This window comes from Lichenostomus cassidix, unplaced genomic scaffold (genome assembly GCF_008360975.1).
Source record: "Lichenostomus cassidix isolate B80296 unplaced genomic scaffold, HeHo_3.0 unassigened_scaffold_chr26, whole genome shotgun sequence".
NCBI lineage: Eukaryota > Metazoa > Chordata > Aves > Passeriformes > Meliphagidae > Lichenostomus > Lichenostomus cassidix.
Window position 1 is genome coordinate 1,921,849 of NW_028147268.1, and position 6,213 is coordinate 1,928,061.

Below are 6,213 nucleotides of genomic sequence, written 5' to 3' on the forward strand. Positions count from 1 at the left end.
CATGGAGAGCAGCAGAAGGGAGAAAGGTGTGGGAGATAGAGCCTGGTCCCAAGGTGGGTTGCTGGCGGTGGCATAGCAGGGGATGTCAGAGAGATACAGGTAAATGTCTACAGGGTGCAGAGCCCCAGGGTAGTGCCTCTGCTGGGGGAGTGAGAGCGTGTCCAGGACAGGTGGGGTATGGAGCGGTGAGCCCTAACCGGGATGGGGGGTGAACCCATGGGACACGGGCAGAGTCCTGGCTACTGTGTGAATTGTTACCACACAAGGTTAGTGGAGCCGAAGGTCACCCCAGGAGAGGTGCAGCCCCCAGTCCCTATTGCTGAGTCCCACCACAGGCTTACAAAACCAGGATTTGGGCTCCAGAGCTGACAGGTGTTGTGTTGTCCAGGGCAGCACCTGGCACCACAGGGCTGTAGGGGGCTGTGGAGCGGGTGGGGGGCCGTGGCCCGTTAGCTGAAAGGAAGGATGAGTGAGAGGTATTGAGGGCAGTGGGTGATGCAGCACCCTGCATCCCAGAGTCCCATCCAAACCTACCCCTTTCAGAGTGTGCCTAAGGACATCTGCCATGTAATCTTCTGCCTGCAGGAGGAATTTTTGCCAGAGCAGCTGTGTCTAACCCCAAGGTGAACCTATATCCCATACGGGCCTAGGTAGGATCTGGGCTGGTGACAGCCGTGGTGTAGTTGCCTGTGATCCCCCAGAACCCAGATTTGAGGTCAGAATTTGCTATTTTTGTAATGTAAGAAGGGGTAGCACCAAAGCCAGAAGTTTTTAAAAGTTCAAAGTGTGTCTGTTCAGCATTGAAATGGATACATACTTGATCAGGAGAGTTTTTTAATGTATTTTGTCAGATTTTACAGACATGGGGAATTTCGTTGAAGGCATAGAATTTCATTTATTTAGTGTATTGTTCGTATGAATACCTGGAGGTTTTCTACAGCTACAGAGCGGCATCTCGCGTCTGGATTTTGTTCCACGGTGAACCAGAGGGAGAAGCAGCACTTCCCAAAGTCTTCTGGAGCAGTGGTAATTGCAGTCCTTTAAACATGCATTAAAAAGGCAACATGTGAAATGGGAAGAGCAATTAGGAAAAGAGGAAAAAGAAATGTTGAGCTAGGGAGGTGTTGCAATTTTTCTGTTGTTCCTTTAAGACAATGATCTTGTAGGCAGTAAGAAAAGTATTAGGATTTGAATAATGGAGGGTATGAAATGGACCTAAAGTGTAGGTAAGGAAAGGAGAATGTTATTGTAAAATCTTCCTTGGGGCACCATGCAGATGAGGGAGAGAGAGTAATGTGTGTCCTGCATAAGCTTGTCCATGCAAGGCCAAAGCAGATAGAAGATTTTAAAGTGCAAACACAAGTGTTGTGCATATAAATGAACCAATGAAAGAGCTTAACTTATAAGGCAGGATGATATATAGGACAGAATGTAAAAAAAGAATAAACAGATCTATTAGCTGTTCTGTACAAACTCTAATCAGATATTAGATATTAATGTAAAGAGAGGTTTGATATGAGTAGATGTGTATGGTTAGAGTGTAGAAGTCTGACGTGATATTGAAGTGTCAAAATGTACAAGTTGAACATTGTAAATATGTGGCTTGTGTCTTAGCAGAGGTTCCATAAGTGTCAAAGGATTTGTAAGTATTTTCTCTATAATAAGTGCAAATAGATATAATGTAAATAGATGAGTGTAAGTATATAAAAGTTTAGGGGGTGGGAACAAGAAAACAGTTTTGAGAAAAGGTTTTGTTGTATTGCTTCATAAATCCTGGAAGATTTCCGTTTCTCGGAAGGTCCAAACAGTAGAATGTTTTCAATAGAGTGCACAGACCGATGCAGCCAGAATCCAAAAGTGTGCAGATTGTCACGGGCATAAAGAAAATCCAAAAGCCATAATTTTCATGTTGAGGAAAAGCACTGGAGTGTCCTCACATGTAGAATTTTGAAAAAGCAACCTCCTTGTCTGGAAATTTCACATTCTAGATACGGAAAAAAGCACCAGGCTGCCAAACACAGCAGGGTGTGGTGACAGTCGGTCAGTTTGGAGGTATGGCTGTGGGTGATCTGGTGCTGGGGCAGTTAGACAGCAGGGTGTGGTGACAGTGGGTCAGTTTGGAGGTACGGTCGTGGGTGACCCGGCGCCAGGTCAGTTAGCCGGAGCACTTTGATTATCGTGGGTGCATCTGCTGCCACCGGTTACCTGGGGAGTTCCACTGCTGCTGGGGAGTTCCACCGCTGCTGTCATTGCCACCACGGGCCTTGGCCTCGTCCTGGCTCAGAGGTCGTTCTTCCTGGCTTTTCTTTGCTGCCTCCCCAAAGTGCTGCTGCCTCCCTCTCCACCCTGCCCTGCTGTGGCCAGCTGCAGCGTGCAGAGGGTGTTGTGGCTGTGCTCTGCCGGGTTCCCTGTGTGGAAGCAGAGAAGCTGCAGTGGTGGCAGCATCAGTCCTTGCAGGAGATCCTGCATTCATTGGGGTCAAGTGGCTGTCTTGACAGTGGTGAAGATTCTTGAGAGCTCTTATGCTGTCAGGTACTCCCCAGAGCGTGTCCTCGAGGTAGAGAGAAGGAGATGTGGCCACGGTCATTGCTGTGGGGGAAGAAGAGATTTGATGTGGTTATTGTCCTCGCTTCCTTTAATATGATTGGTGCAGTATTTCTATAGATGTGGTGTCCTGAAGCAGGAGTTACAGGTGTTGTTGTGGGTAGTGAATAATTGAAATGAATGTAAAGAATGGATTGTTATGATTGCTATCAGTATAGCTTGGTGTTCTTAGTCCCACAGCAGGTTTGTAAAAGGTTCAAACAGTCCTTTTTTTTCCCAGAAAACCTGACTGAGTGGAGTGAGGTAACACAGAGGCGATATAGTGTATCTTGAGGCTTGTTATGAAGTGTTGTCAGATGGTTTTTATGATGTGAGGAGGCATTTGCCACGGTGTGCAGGTCAGAAGGGTGGAAAAGTTTGTTACGTGTGTAAAAGAGGCACCGTTTGCAGCCAGGTTCCAAATGTGGTATTGTAGATGAAAAGTGTGCATGCTGCAGGAATCCTGTCAGATGAAAGGTGTAAAGAAGCAGAGCTCTGTGTGCACTTGGATTCCTCCAAACTGCCTATCTTACACGAGAGTGGTGATGTGCCATTCCCGTGGAAAAGAGCCATTGTTGGCACCCAGGTTCCCATGGGGAAATGTGAGATTTTGTATTGTAAAGTTGTGCAAATGTCAGGATTTGTGCCAGACAGAAGCTGCTAGGAGGTAGGCCTGAGGCTGGCCTTGGACTCCTGGGTGTGTTGTGCCCAGTGTGTGCAAGGATTTCCTAGCTGTTGAAAAGAGGCAGTGGTTTGAGCCAGGTTTGATCAGCAGGAAGAGGGAGGGAGATCACACTTATGAGCAATGATGAAAACCTTTTCAGGGAAGAGATGTCAGAGTCCTATTTCAAAGAATAAATATCTTGTATGGCTTACGTGGCAAATAAGAAAAATAGATGAAGGACGTCTTGCCACTGAATTCTAAAGAAGTCATCAGTGAAGGTGCTGACATATAAACCTGAGTTTTCTCCCTAGGTTTTGAGAAGGATCCCTGTCAGACGGCAGCATCTCAGGCTAACCTAATACCAGAACTGTGGTGACTAGAGAGGTGTTAATTGCATAAAGGGAAGCAAAGTATTGCTCATATATTTTGGTCACAGTGACATGAGTTCATCCACACCAAACAGTTCTATCAGAAGCGTGGCCTGGGCCGCTCACACGTTCAGATGGAACAATTGTACAACCACCACCTGCAAATGTTCCCTTTGGGATAATATTTTTTAAACTTTTTTTACTTTTTTTTTTACTTGCTTCTCTCTGATCTGGCCGAGTGGTACAGTGAGTGGAACAGAGGCTGAGAATCGGCCACCATGTGAGCTGTGTGGCATTTCCTACAGTGGTTGAAGTAAACCTTCTGAACCATCTTTCAGTGTGTCATACAGGGAACAGGGGAGGATGGTTATTGCAGTTACTGTTTCCTCAGCAACATGAGATATGTTATTCCTTTAACATGGCATTCAAAGAGTTAGCAAAACTATTTTTTTTTTCTCTTAGGCCATTTGAAAGCCAAATTTCTGTACATGGATAATTGATGAGGTGCAGTTCTGTAAGGCTCATGTAACGGAGCCTTACGAATCAGAATTAATCCTGAAGTGTATTTCTGCAGGCTATGCACGTGGTATGCAGTTCACACACAGGTAATAAGCATGTGCAGGTATAAGGCTAAGCACCTTATGTACTGTCCAGTATTAGATAAAATATTTGGAGACATGTGTACCAGTTTTGAGATCAGCATAGCCACATTTGTAATGTAGGAAGTGGTAGCAACATCATCCAAATCCTGAAGTTTTCAAGAGTTTAAAGCGATGCTGTTCTGTATTGAAATTGATACAGACTTGATGTGCCAATATTTCTATGTATGAACCCACATTTGCAAAGCATGGGAACTGTTCTCCAAGGGAAAGTATTTCATGAATTTTTTCTACTCTTTCTAGCCATACCTGCAGGTTTGTGCACCGATGGACCAGCACCTTCTGACTGGATTCCGTGCTCTGATGAGCAAGGTAGGGAAGTAGCAGTTCACAAGTCCTTCTGCAGCAGTGAGAATTGCAGGCCCTTAAAGGTGCATGGAAAAGAGCAGCTATGAGATGGGAAGAGCAAATAGATAAAGAGTGAAAAACAACATCTTGAGCTAGGGAAGTTCTACAATTTTTCTGTTGTCCATTTATGATTGTGCTCTTCCACGTACTAGAAAAAGTTTCAGGATGTAAAGAATTTAAGGAATGAAATGGAAATGAAATAGAGGGTATCAAAGCAAAAAGGCCCTGCTAAATATTCTTTGGGAAACTATGGCCATGAATGAGAGAGAGAAAGAACAAGGAGTTTCCTGAATGAATTTACAGAAAACAAATCCCAGTGCCTCTTTCTAGGTAAGTGTGGACATTGGCTATGTTGTAAAAGAGGAACTGTAATTTTCAGAAGTATGCAGAGGTATGAATAAAAAGCTCTAACCAAGTGCAAAATGTCAGAGGATACAGGCTTCCAAGCTTCCCTCAGGTACAGTTTTCTGTGCTTGGTACCAGCAAGCCAGGGAAGAGGGAAAGAACTTTGAGTTTTTTTTCCTTAGGGAAGGACATGTGTCCAGGTGCCTGCAGTGCATTGTTGCTTCAGAAGTGTCGTTTTTGAGCCTCACTATCAGTAAGAAGTAATTGTTCACGTGTTGTCGCTGGAGTAGCTGAAGCATGTTCCATAATTACCAAATGCAGGCAAGCCAGCTCTTGCAGGAATATTGAAAAGATTATCTGCCTTGCAGCAAAGCTGTTGTCTACCTTTCTGGGTGGACATTTATAGCCAATGCCCAGTACACAGTGCCTTCCGAATATAGTTATGAAAATGAAGGAGATGACCTAGATAGATAGTAAAAAGGAAGTGTTGCATTGAAGAAAGGATAATTGAAGAAAGCACCCACCTTTCATGTGGATCATCACAGAGCTGTAGCCACAATGTCAGGCCTGTAAGAATTTCTTGCCAAGAGTCAGAATGGAGTTCAGAAGTGCTGTAGAAGCAGGTGGTTTGACTTGCTAAAGAAGAGAAAGAAATGATATTAATTTACCCAATGTGGAAGGCTTTGTACATTTTTTTTTCTTTTTGCAGGTATTAATGTAGTGTCCTGCAACGAGAAAAAAAGGGTAGGGAGGGGTCAGGCAATAAATGTGTTTTGGGTTAATGATAAGATTTTTTTTTTTGAGAGTGAAGGGTTTTGATATTTTTTTTTTATTTTTAATAGAATTTTTTAGATGGAAGTGAAGAAAAAATTATTTATTTAATAAAATTACGCAGAGTGTTTTATAAGGCACAGGGGAAGGGAAAAAAATAAGGTGAAAGGTAGTTATTTAATTTGATTAAAAAGTGTTTTGTTTAGACGTAGTTTTTTTTTTTTGTTCCCCACCCGGGGCCGGGTGGAGTTTTTTTGGAGAGTTTTGTTGTTTTTTGGTTTTTTTGGGTTTTTGGGTGGTAAAGTAGATGGAAGAGAAGGGGTTTAAATGAGGAAAAAGAAGAAGAATGGAAAAAATGGGAATAGAGTTTATTTTGATTTTTGTTTAGTATGTAGTTTTTGCTGGGTGATGAATTTTTTTTTGGAGTAAGGTTTGGAGAAAATGTTTTTAAAATAACTTGTGGTTTTTTTTGTGG

The 6,213-nt window shown here is 43.3% G+C and overlaps 1 long non-coding RNA gene across 3 annotated transcripts; it reads right to left on the minus strand.

The window, feature by feature from the left end:
• Positions 1-1,486: 1,486 nt before the first annotated feature.
• Positions 1,487-5,731, minus strand: LOC146423933 (uncharacterized). Of its 3 annotated transcripts, none has more exons than XR_014847252.1 (2): positions 5,492-5,731; positions 1,487-2,589 (listed from the first exon to the last, which is right to left on the minus strand). It is a non-coding gene; the product is annotated as an uncharacterized LOC146423933 (long non-coding RNA). The 3 variants fall into 3 exon arrangements; XR_014847253.1 differs by lacking the exon at positions 5,492-5,731 and adding an exon at positions 4,524-4,761; XR_014847254.1 differs by lacking the exon at positions 5,492-5,731 and adding an exon at positions 2,969-3,396.
• Positions 5,732-6,213: the final 482 nt, after the last annotated feature.